This window comes from Asparagus officinalis, chromosome 7 (assembly GCF_001876935.1).
Source record: "Asparagus officinalis chromosome 7, Aspof.V1, whole genome shotgun sequence".
In the NCBI taxonomy this organism is placed as follows: Eukaryota; Viridiplantae; Streptophyta; class Magnoliopsida; order Asparagales; family Asparagaceae; genus Asparagus; species Asparagus officinalis.
The window spans coordinates 67,812,941-67,823,242 of record NC_033800.1 but is presented as its reverse complement, the minus strand read 5'-3'; positions in this window follow the sequence as shown (position 1 = coordinate 67,823,242).

Genomic DNA, 10,302 nt, shown 5'->3' with positions numbered 1-10,302 from the left:
GTTCGAATGCTCATTCTCACTTCTCATCAATTCCCACTTTACGTGGGAATGAGCATTCCTAATGAAGTGATAGGGAATGGGCATTCCCACTTAAGTGGGAATCAATAAAATATACAATTTTAAAATACATAATGAAGTGATAGGGAATGGGCATTCCCACTTAAGTGGGAATCAATAAAATATACAATTTTAAAATACATTCATTCTCATTTCATTTTATAAATTACACTTTAAGTGGGAATCAATAAAATATACAATTTTAAAATACATTCATTCTCATTTCATTTTATAAATTACACTCAAACGTGAGAATGGGAATGACCATTCCATTCTCACATTAATTTCATTACATTCCTTCTTCCATTCTATTCTCATTTGAGTCCATTCCCGCGTACCAAACGAGGATAATTCATCAAAACGGAAATGCAAAATTTAGAGGAAGATACTCTTTTGTAGGCTACAAGTCAGTTATGGGATATATAGTTGCTACAACTTTCAGTTGTGGAGGAGGCTATGCCTGTTGTGGGCGTCACTACATCCCCACGTCTGTAGTATTCTTATATATTCACCATGAAGTGTTTTGATAAGATTTGAATTATAGGTTTATAACTATGACAACATATATTTTGAATTTTAAATGTCATTTATTTAATAAACTTGTTTTCTTACATGTTTATGGTTTTAGATATAATCTCTTTTGTCTCTATTTTTAGGTAGGATCTTGAATAAAATTTTTATAAGTATGAATTCTAAATTACTAGGAAAATAAGGTAGAATAGAAAATACACAAAGATTTCAAGCTATTTAGTGAAAAAATTGTTGTGCCTCGAGAATCCAAACCAATCGCCGAGAAAAGATAAACCAACACACCAAACAATAGCACAAACACAATCAACACCAGTTTTACGTGGTTCGGCGAGATGCCTACGTCCACGGGGCAAGAAGGGGGAGTTTTCACTATTAGAAATCAAGGGGATACAACTAGGGTTACAAATCTCTCACCAAAACCCTCAACAAATCACTCTTGATCTCTCCCAATTGCTCCAACAATAGAAGCCCAAGAACTCACCCTCAATGGCGACCGCTACCATCTTCGGTCGACCGGTCCGGTCGACCGCCACCAATCCTGAAGCACAGTAAGTGACGTGCACGAAAGCGGTCGACCGGACCGGTCGACCGCCACACTGTCAACCTGAATCCTGAGCTAGAAATCCACTTCTGCTGCCAATTCTACAAATTTCCACCTCGGCGAAGATTCTACCAAACTGAGCCGACACCGATCAAACCAATGCCTCAACTGCTGCATCCAGTACGCCATGGCAACGGACTCATGACAATGGACTCCATCCACAGCACGTCGAGACCCAAACGGAAGTGTGAACACTCAACCCCAAACCAACTGTGTCTACTCACCAAATCGGCTGCATCAGAAAACTGCCTGCCTACGTATCCTCTCCAAGGAATCAAGCCTTCACGTAGTTCACCCATTGGCCTCCAAAGGCCCTCAATCCATCTTGCGGCTGATAGCATCATCAATGACCCCAAACTGAAACGATCCGAACACCTCCACCTGAGGTGAAACAATGGCCGTATCCAAAACATATCCACCAGCTGCATCCAAATCAACCACCTCATCATCTGTACCCATAAATAAATGACTCCCACGCTGTGCCACCTCAGCTGGAATCCCAACCAATGCAGAATGACCTGGAGTATGTGGGGAAATCCCCACCCAATGTGGAGTAGCATCAACCTCCACCCGCTGCGATATCCCTCTGACCTGATCAATACTCTCCACCTGCCGAGAGTCCAAAGTGACAAACCTGCTCAGACCAAACTCAGAAGCTCCCAACTGATAGCCAATGCGCAATCGGATCCAATCTCACATCCACGATGTGACCAAGTGCTGGGTAGCCCAATATCCGACGACAACCAAAATCTGAAACAGCTCCACCAGATCTAACAACTCTATACGCAGCAGTCGGTAACCTCATAAGATGACCCAAACCTGTCGAAGCCTGAATACCAGATCCGTTGCTTGACAACCAATGCCGATCCTCCTCCAGAAAAGAACGGCTTACTAAATCCGCCATCTCATCACGTCGCCCCACTGTCTCCTCCCCTCCGAAGTGTCTCCAATTGCCATGAGCTCGGCACCGATGCAAGAAATGACTCCTACTAGAACAAGTATGACTGGTAACCTTCTTGCCCATACACCTCCTCCAACTATTGCGGACTACTAGGGCTTTATACCAATGGGACTTGGTTGCAACCCAAATATGCCTAGTTCCTCCAACTATTGCGGACTACTAGGGCTTTATACCAATGGGACTTGGTTGCAACCCAAATATGCCTAGTACAATCCCCAACATAGGAAACAAAATAATGATTACCTCCCACTGATGCATACATGGAAGGCCCCCCAATGCCTAACTGAACACCTCCAATAAGACCCCTCGATTGGTGGATAGAAGTGCTGAACTCCACCTCGGTCTCCTCGCTCATCCCAGTGTGCTCACAGGACTTCAATCTGCAGGTCATAGCACTCCTCAACAATCTGTGCACGGCATAACCAATAATATATCCCAGCACCAAACAATGCCACAGTCTAGTCATAGAAGTCGTCAGCGCTCTATCAATCACCGTGCTCCCAAGCAGATAATATAAGTTACTTCTCCTGACGCCCTTCATCACAATCATGGATCCCGATGTGACCTTCAAGCGAGAATCCGCCAAAGTCACCCTATAGCCTGCTGCCTCCAATGCCCCAAGTAAAATGATGTTCTTCCTCAGTTGAGGAACAAATCTCACATCAGCCAACTCCCGGATCATCCCGTCACTCATCCGAATCCGAACGGTACCAATACCACCAATAGGGCATCTGTGATCATTACCCATGAGAACAGCATCCCCTCTTTCCAACTCCTGAAAGCTGGAGAACCAATCCCTCCTAGGGCATATGTGGTAAGTAGCACCTGAATCCAACATCCACTCGGTGGAGTCGGCAACATCAACTGACGGAAGAGCTGGGCACGAATAGCCCGAAGAATCTGAATCTGAATCTGAAACATCGCCACTAGCCTTGGCAATATTCACCTCTGAAGCTTGAATAGCTTTCCCTTTATTCTTCACAGCTTGCAATTTTGGGCATTCGGCTTTCCAATGTCCATCCTCTCTACAAAAGGCACACTGATTCCTACCAACTGCAGGATGCCCCCCTCTAGACTGCGATCTCCTCCCACGGTTTGGACTTCTAGCTCTTGCAACAAATACCCCCGCAACCGGCTCAATGGAAGTCTCCTTGTCCTTCTTTCGAAGTTGATAGTTCACAAGGGCTGTGGTGACCTCACTATACGAAAGAGATGCCTTCCCATTAATAAGAGTGAGGACGAAGGTCTCATATTCCTCGTCGGGCAAGGAACTCAATAACAACAATGCTTTATCCTCATCTTCAACAATGACATCTACGTTCGCCAAATCTGCAAGTAGCTTCGTATAGTGGTTCATGTGATCACTAATAGATGTCCCCTTCTTCAATTGGAAGCGATAAAGCCTCCTCTTCAAATGCAAACGATTTTTGACGCTCTTTGTCAAATATTTGCCCTCTAGGACCTCCCAAATCTTCTTTGCCGAAGTTTCATTCATCACATCATATTTAAGGTCTTGGGTAAGGCAAGACCTAATCACACCACACGCCGTTCTATTCATTTTATTCCAAACATTTTCATTAACGTCGGCCGGTTTTCCGCAAACTATTGCGGAACAAATAGGAAATAGATCCAACTTAAAAAAGATAGAAACTTTACCACAAAGATCCCACCTTTATCACCAATCGAAGCTCTAGATGAACTTCCCAACTGATCTACACCTCCAAAAAGCCCAAGCGTTGCCCGGAGCTCTGATACCACTTGTTGTGCCTCGAGAATCCAAACCAATCGCCGAGAAAAGATAAACCAACACAGCAAACAATAGCGCAAACACAATCAACACCAGTTTTACGTGGTTCGGCGAGATACCTACGTCCACGGGGCAAGGAAGGGGGAGTTTTCACTATTAGAAATCAAGGGGATACAACTAGGGTTACAAATCTCTCACCAAAACCCTTAACAAATCACTCTTGATCTCTCCCAATTGCTCCAACAATAGAAGCCCAAGAACTCACCCTCAATGGCTGCTAAAACCCCTTGCTTACAAACCCTAAAACCAAGTTTGGGTATTTATAGAAAACCCAAGCAAAACGGGTCTGGAAAACAGACCCAGCCCAAAACCGCTTCGGCGGTCGACCGGACCAGTCGACCGCGATCCATCGCAGTCGAATCCAGAGAGTTCGGCGGTCGACCGCGGCGGTCGACCGCCACCAGAGCAGAAACATCTGCGGTCGACCGCGCCGGTCGACCGCCACCACCACCGAAGCCCAGTAAGCCTCGTGCACGAATGCGGTCGACCGCGCCGGTCGACCGCCACCCAATCTGCTGAAACCTGAACTATTCTGCCAGTTCTACAAAAATATATAGGTGACTTCGTCTAACCTACAATTTCTTGTTGCCCGTTGCCACTTTATTTTATTTGAACTAAATTTAATTCATTGATTACTACATTCTAACTTCTTCATTTTTAATAAATCATGACAAGACATTTTAGCTTGATAAAATCAGTCATTTCCCTTTCACCTGCATTTCACGGGTTGGGTCACCTCAGAAACGGCGGATCCGACTCGTGACAGCAGCCCTAAAAGGCCCACGGGCTAAAGCCCACTGCTAATGCCATTTTCTCGCAAGTTCCAGCCCGATTCCATCCGACCGTACTTGCATGTCTGGCGCTGTTTTAATGGGGCCCACTACGTAAAGTGACTGCGTGATTCTAGATTGCACGGGTTTGAGACTGGGTAGTGTGATTGTGGGCCCACTTGATATTTTAGCTTTTAATGATTAAATTAATCTACAGTCCATTTCTGATAGAAACAGTCCTACTACTACTAATGATAATGATGGTTACTCTAATGACTTTCATTATCAACCCTTTACTGATGAGAAATTACTGAGCATCATAATATGACTTGTTTGGTAGCCCAATTTTATTAAGAGAAATATAAGACGGTAACCTTGGAGAAAATTACAAATGTTGATAGAGGATATGTACAAATTAGAATAGGTGAAATAAAATAGATAGAACACTGAGCACATGATTTGTCACGTTTGTGTGTGCGTGTAAGTAGAGCTGAACTCCGAATCATATCAATTACTACCAAATATTTCTTCTAGTCCTGACTTTTTCTTCTCAAAGCAACTAAAGGATTTTGGAGCAACAGTCTAAAACATGTTGGGAATTCAAGCTATTCGATCACCTGTCAAATATGAACCCTCGTACGGAATTTGTCCTACAGGATATTGTGGTAAGACAATAGAAAGAAGAAATCACAGCAAATAAAAATTGTAAGAAAAAGGAGAACACCGAGTTTTAACGAGGTTCGGCAACTTGCCTACGTCCTCGGGAGCTACACAAATAATTTCTTTTATATCAAAGAAGATTACAAGCTTGCAAAAAGAATATCTCAAACTTGAGATCTCTCAAAAGAGAAGTAACAGAAACTCTTTGTTCTTCTTTCAAGACGTGAGATTTTCCAACAGGAAAAATCTCCTCTCAAAAATCGATACAAAAACTCTCCTTAAATAGACGAGTTTTTCTCTGAAAACTCATGCTCAAAATCGCTGTGGAGAAGACCCTTCTCAAAACCGCCGCCAAGCTCTCAGATAAAAAACCACCGCTAAGCTCTCAGATAAAAAACCGCCTTGAGAAAAATCCCCACACCAATTTCTCGTGCACAGGGCCCTTTTATAGGGAAACCCTAGCCAACTAGCAATAGGCTGTCGCCGGCCTCGCTTGTAGCCCGCGTTGACCCCGTCTGCAGCCCGCACTCAACCTTGCCTGCGGATCTGCGTCGACCTCGCCTGCGTTCGACTTTGAGCTTGCCTGATAGCCTCGAGCTCGCCAGTGATGGACTCGAGCTCGCCTGCAGCCAGCCTCGCCTGAAGCCGCCTGAGGAGCTCGCCTAGACTTCAATCTCGACCTCTCCTGAGTTGGAGCTTGCCTGACTGGATGCATCGACCTCGCCGAGGTTTGGATCTACACCCCATTTTCTAACAATCTCCTATTTGGAGACCAAACCGTCATCAGCAAGCTCTCTTAACAAGCATCTTTTCATCATGTGGCTCCGCCCTCATCTCCTACATATGAAGGTCAACTGAAGTTGCACATAACTTTAGTTTTTGAATGGTGACTGTTTTAGCCAATATATCTGCAGGATTTTGGCTCCCCAAAATCTTCTCCAACTGTAACTTTTTGTCCTCAATCATCGAGCGTATGAAGTGGTAACGTAACTCGATATGCTTCGTTCTAGCATGAAATACTGGGTTCTTGGCAAGGTGTATAACACTCTGGCTATTACAATAAAGAACTTCGTTCCCTCGCTTCAGACCCAACTCTTCCAGGCACACGGTTAACCAAATTATTTCCTTTCTCGCCTTGATCACTACGACATACTCTTCCTCAATTATGGACAACGTCATAATCTTCTGCAAATGTGAGACTCAGCTCACTGTTGTCGACCCTAAGGTATAAACATACCCTGTGATACTTCGCCTTGTATCATGACCGGTAAAATCTGCATCCACATATCCTTGTAGTACCAATTTCTTTCTCCCAAAATACAGTAGAATATTCGTAGTCCCTCTCGGATATCATAATATCCACTTCATAGCATCCCAATGTTGTTTCCCTGGGTTGCTTACAAACCTGCTCACAACCCCAACTGTATGGGCGATATCCGGCCTCGTGCAGACCATTATGTACATCAAACTACCAATGACTGATGAATAAGTCACTTCCTTATGTGCTCCTTCTCTGCATCTGTCTTGGATGATTGTTCTCCAAATAACTTAAACGACTCCAAAGGGGCGTGCTAACGATCTTAGCATTCTGCATGTTGAATCTCTGAAGTAATTTCTCAATGTATTCAGATGGACTTAACTCTAGCGTCCCCTCAGCCGTATCCCGACTGATCCGCATCCCAAAAATCTGTTTTACTGTACCCAGATCCTTCATGGTAAACTCATTTTCTAACTGCTTCTTCAGCTTATTTATCTCCTGTAAACACAGTCCTGCAACTAACATATCATTAATATATAGTAATAACACGATATAGGTAGACTCGAACCTCTTGAAGTAACAGCAATGATCTAAATTGCATCTACCATAGCCATTGCTCTGCATGGAGTTATCAAACTTCTTATATCACTGTCTTGGGTCCGTTTCAATCCGTATAAGATTTTCTTAAGCCTACACACCATCTCTTTATTTTCTTCCTCAATGAAGCCAACATGTTACTTCATGTAGATTTTTTCATCCAAGTCACCATGAAGAAAGACAGTCTTCATATCTAACTGCTCAAGGTAGAGATTTTTAGCAGCTACCAACCTTAACACCACCCTGATGGTTGTAAACTTCACAATGGGAGAAAATATCTCTGTATAATCTACCCATTCCCGCTGTTAGAACCCCTTCATGACCAATCTGGCCTTGTATCTCTTCCTTCCATCACTCTCCTGCTTAACCCGGTAGACTCACTTGTTATGTAAGGCTTTTTTCTGTGCAGGTAGTGGGGCTAACTCTCATGTCTCGTTAAAGTGGAGAGAATCCATCCCTTTTTGCATTGCATGCTCTCACTGTTGAGATTTGCTCACTTGCATAGCTTCCTCATAGCATTCTGATTCTTCACTATCTGTCAAAAGTAGGTAGTCTAGTGACGAGAGATACCTGAGATTCGGTTTGGGTACCCTGGATGACCTCCTAAGCTCCTCACCTTGGGTAATTGGTTCTGCACCTGGAGTCTCCTTTGTTATTTGGTCAGAACTGATATTGTCTTCCTTATCTGGAAGTTCCTCCAAATCCATGTACTCAGATGCGTCCGCATCTGTAGTGTTGCTCCCACTGCTTTGGCTAGCCTTGCTATTGTCTCTATCCTTGTACATCACCTTCTCATTGAATATAACGTCTCGGCTCCTGATAATTTTCCTATTCTTCTCATCCCAAAGATGATATCCAAACTTATCAATGTCGTACCCAATGAATGTACACTTCAGTGACTTAGCTTCCAGCTTGTCTCTACCATGATCTCTCAAGTGTGGGAGATTAACCTTCTTGCCACTCCAAACCTCTTCCAGAATCCCAAAGTTCAATGGAACTGATGGCCCGTGATTTATTAGGTACACTGTTGTATGCACCGCATCCGCCCTAAAAGTTTTTGGTAGACCTGCATGTAGACGCATGCTCCTTGCACGCTCTGTCAGCGTTCTGTTCATTCTTTCTACTACGTCGTTCTATTGCAGTGTCCCTGGAGTAGTCCTCTCCAAACGAATCCCGTTTAGAGCACATAATTTCTTAAACTCCTCTGGTTCATATTCTCCACTATTATCTGATCTCAGACACTTCACTTTCAGACCAGTCTCGTTCTCCATCATGGCTTTCCACTTCTTGAAGATGCTAAACACCTCCGTCTTGTGCTTCATGAAGTACACTCACACCTTCCTCGAGTGGTCATCGATAAAGGTTACGTAGTACGCCGAACCGCCAAGGGAGGACACGCTAGCTGGACCCCATATATTTGTATAAACAAGCTCTAACTTGTGAGCTTTAGGTGGTCTTTCACCCTTCTGAAAACTAACTCTCTTCATTTTCCGAAGATGCAGTCTTCATAAACACCAACTTTCACCGAATCGATATTAGTTAGCTTCCCTTCTGAGTGAAGAATCTCCATACCCTTCTCACTCATATGTTTCAGTCTATTATGCCATAGATCTGCACTCTCCTTGTCTGCTATAATTGCGAGGGTATCACTCGTATGTTAAGTTAGGTAGAGGGTATCGGTCTTGTTGCCACGGGCAACCACCATTGTACCGTTAGAGATTTTCCATAGATTCTTGATGAATGTTGTAACATAGTCTTCTACTATAAGCTGGCCAACCGAAATAAGATTCTTCTTCAGCTTCGGTACATGTCTGACATTCTTCAGAGACCACTTGGAGCCCTTTAACTGTATTTGCACATCACCTCTTCCAACAACACTACAAGGTTCATTGTCCCCCAAGTATATTTTTCCAAAATTCTCTGCTATATAGTTCTGAAATAGCTTTCTATTAGCTGTGGTATGGAAAGAGGCTCCTGAATCAATGACTCATGAATCAGAATTACTATCCATAGCGAGAATTGATGCATCTTATACAATATGAGCCTCCTGTTTATTTTTATCCTTCTTCGGTGCTTTACAGATTGAAGACATGTGGCCCTCTTAGTCACAGTTCTAACATTTCTCTTTGATAGGTCTCACCTTCAAGTTAGACCTTTTCTTCTTCGACTTCGATCGATTACTATTTTAGTTCCCCCTATTATGTCTTCTGCCTCTCTGCTCGAAACTTAGGACTGAACCTCAACCTTCTGATTCATTTGATTTTCTTTTAACCTCCTCGGATAGAATCATAGCCACCACCTTATTCAATTTTAACTTCTCTTTCCTCACCGAGTTGCTGATTGTGGTCACACAACCTGCCCAACTATCCGACAACTGCAATAGTATCAATAGAGCCTGTTCTTCGTCATCAAATGTGATGTCGACTGAGATGAGTTGATCAACAATCATGTTAAACTCGCTGAGATGCATCGTGAAGGAACATCCTTCTGCTATCTTGAGTTTGACTAGCGTCTTAATGAGATGCACCTTATTTGCAGCCGATGGTTGCTCGTACATTGTTACGACCGCTTTCATAAGCTCTACCGTCGTCTTGTCCTTTAAAATATTATATGCTATAGATTTTGCGAGCGACAATTGGATCTGCCCAGGGCCTTTCAATCCAATATTTCCAAGTCCTCGTCAGATTCATCTTTCTTCTTTCCTTTTGCTTTACCCATCAACGGACGGTAAAGGTCCTTCTAGTACAGATAGTCCTCCATCTGTGACTTCCAATAGGCGAAGTCAGATCCGTCAAACTTCTTAATTTTAGATTTGTCTTCTTCTGCTATTTCTTACACACACAAATCTGAACAATGGCTCTGATACCAGTTGTTGGAAATTAAAGCTATTCGACCACCAGTCAAATATGAAATCTCGTGCGAGATTTTCTCTACCAGATCTTGTGTTAAGACAGTAGAAAGAAGAAATCACAACAAATAAAAATTACAAGAAAAAGGAGAACATCGAGTTTTAACGAGGTTCGGTAACTTACCTACGTCCTCGGGAGCCACACAAATAAT